The sequence below is a fragment of the Austrofundulus limnaeus genome, unplaced genomic scaffold, assembly GCF_001266775.1.
Source record: "Austrofundulus limnaeus strain Quisiro unplaced genomic scaffold, Austrofundulus_limnaeus-1.0 Scaffold125, whole genome shotgun sequence".
NCBI lineage: Eukaryota > Metazoa > Chordata > Actinopteri > Cyprinodontiformes > Rivulidae > Austrofundulus > Austrofundulus limnaeus.
In genome coordinates this window covers 6,659-9,126 of record NW_013952527.1, presented here as the reverse complement: position 1 = coordinate 9,126, position 2,468 = coordinate 6,659, and the positions used below count along the sequence as shown (strand labels likewise).

Here is a 2,468-nt window from a genome sequence, read left to right as displayed (position 1 = left end):
CTTTTCAGGACCTCACCTTGATGTTTCGGGACCCCACTTTGGGTCCCGACCCCAACTTTGGGAAACACTGTTTTAGTGCATATGAAAGATTTTATAAAAAGGGCCATTCCTAAATACTTACGTGCAGACATAAATGAGTTTAGCTCCCTTTCTCTGCTAACCCAAGAGACTTTGGATGAGCTGAGCGAAATCATCCAGAACTCAATTCCCCATCAACACTTCAGAAAAACGCACAGAGAACCACAACTTAAGACCGCCCTGCAAGATTAAAGACCACTTTGAAAGATTACAAGACTGTGGTTCCTTGGAAGCAAAACCTAAAGAAAGGTCTGGCTTAAGACACATGCACAGTAATCTGTATCATATGGAGAATATCTGCTGAGAAGAAGAGAGATTTACTACAAACATCAGACAAAAAGGCACCTAAACCGATTACTGCGCTGCATGATCACAATGCTCTTTTCTGCAAAAGAAAGAAAGAAAGAAAACAACCTTTCTGTGAAGACAGGAGCTCCTGTCGGGTTATTTACCTGCAGAACATCCCGCACACTGCGGCAGCAARCACGGCTTTAATGTCAGGGTATCCCTGTTCCCTGAGCACGATGCGGACTCCCGAGTGGACCTTCAGAACTGGCTCCTCTGACAGAAGAAAGCTGGGTAATAACCGCTACAAACCTCACAGCACTGCACACACACAGTGACAGGCGCAGTCATTTTTACAAAGCCGCCCCTATAAATAGAATAACGTTGGTTTTTTTTGCTTTTTATTTATGAACCATTAATKCTATTCTAACCCGTTAAACCGGACGTCTGCGCTGCCGTAGAGGATTACGAGCCCAATATTATATAAACACCACCGGAACCCAAATCACGTTAGCATGTATCCACCGCAGCTCTCCTGAATATTAAAATAATAATAATAATAAAAACATGGTACTCACGCGGAGGTACAATGAGGAGGCAGGACGTGGGGATGCGGCGAAACCTCGGTTGGTTAAAACCGAAGACAGACGCCCGTTTTCCTGCGTGTCGTCGCTGAGGGTGAAGAAAGAGGAGCGCGGAGAGGCTGGACGGTCGGTGTTGTGCACTGCAGTGCTCACGAGCTGCTGTCGGCTTCCTTCTTCTGCTTCACGGGTTGTTGTCGGCGGTGACGAGCGTGCGCACTCGGCGCCCCCTGGTGGTGGGGAGGTGGTACTGCGACTGCAAGTTCTGGCAAAAACGCACAATTCTTTCTTCATAAAGCTTATATTTTTTGGAGCAACAAAGGGGAAAATAACCATTTTAATGTAGAACACTGTCAACTTGTATGATCTTTTGAACTTAGGTTAGGACTTTGTTTTTTTTTAAGTTACAAGAAAATATCAGACAGAAAAAAACAAGTAGGTCCTCTGGACAGGTTATTTGGTGAAATGTTTCGTCTCTCCTCCAAGAGATTTCTTCAGTCTGAAGAGTAACTTTAAGCACTGCCTCCACATGGTGGAGAAACAGGTTAGTCACATGCAAAACAGGGCCATCGCCTATCAATAGGCTTGATTAGCTCTATTGCTCTCATCAGGGCCGCCAACGATAGTCAGGTGATAGGGCACATTATTTCCATATTTAAAGCTAAAGTTTGTGCTTTCTTTGAAATACTGAAAGGTGGAATGTGTTGTTTTAATGTTTTATCTGTAGTGTGATTTCTTAAATGTAATTTCTATTTTTTTTAATTGACCCCAGGAAGAATAGCTGATGCAGCACGCTGCTGATGCTAATGGGGATCAAACAAACAAACAAACATAACCCTCTATGAACAATAGAGGTTCATCTGTTGCCCAGATGTATTCCTCGTCAAATGTAACTTTTTCTGATGTTGTGCAAAGTGTGAATTGTGCAAAAGAGTTGATTAATAGAACCGCTGACAGGTTGCAGCAGTCAACTACAACCTTGTTGAGCAGTTTGCAGGTACCTGGTGACAGTGATGCTACTAAAGCTTTGATAAAAGAGTTTGAAGATGCCGAGCACATGTTTGATAATCTTGACACACAATATAAAATTAACAAAAAATTTACAGAAAAGTTTTCACTTGTTAAACCAAAAGAAATATTTTAGGTCACAGATCTGACACAGCAAGAAAAAATGGTCAGGAAAAACAAGTTTTAGTCGCGGACACATGCCAGTTCACATCTGTAATTGAAACTTTAATGTTTTTATTTGAACATGAGGAAATGCAGGACCTCTTCCTTTTGGAAAACAAGAGCAGAGACAGTAAATTGTGTGATTGTGATGGCTCACATTTCTCTCCCCATCCATTGTTTCACAAGTCCCCCCCAGTGCTTTGCAAATACAACTGTACTTTGATGACCTGGAGACAACAAACCCCTTATTGGGTTCAAAAACAAAAATACATAAGCTAGGAGCTGTGCATTTCACCATATGGAGTTTGCCAACCAGCTGCAATTCAACACTTGCTAATATTCATCTGTCTTCTG

At 42.3% G+C, this 2,468-nt stretch overlaps 1 protein-coding gene across 4 annotated transcripts in view; it reads right to left on the bottom strand.

Annotated features, from left to right (window-relative positions):
- LOC106522258 (double-stranded RNA-specific editase 1) overlaps nucleotides 1-1,093 on the bottom strand; it is a gene marked incomplete at its 3' end in the record, with an annotated part of 105,104 nt that extends 104,011 nt beyond the window's left edge. For 3 of the 4 annotated variants that reach the window (XM_014015203.1, XM_014015205.1, XM_014015206.1), the window contains 1 exon segment: nucleotides 942-1,093. 4 annotated transcript variants of the gene reach the window in all.
- Between the last annotated feature and the right edge of the window lie 1,375 nt (nucleotides 1,094-2,468).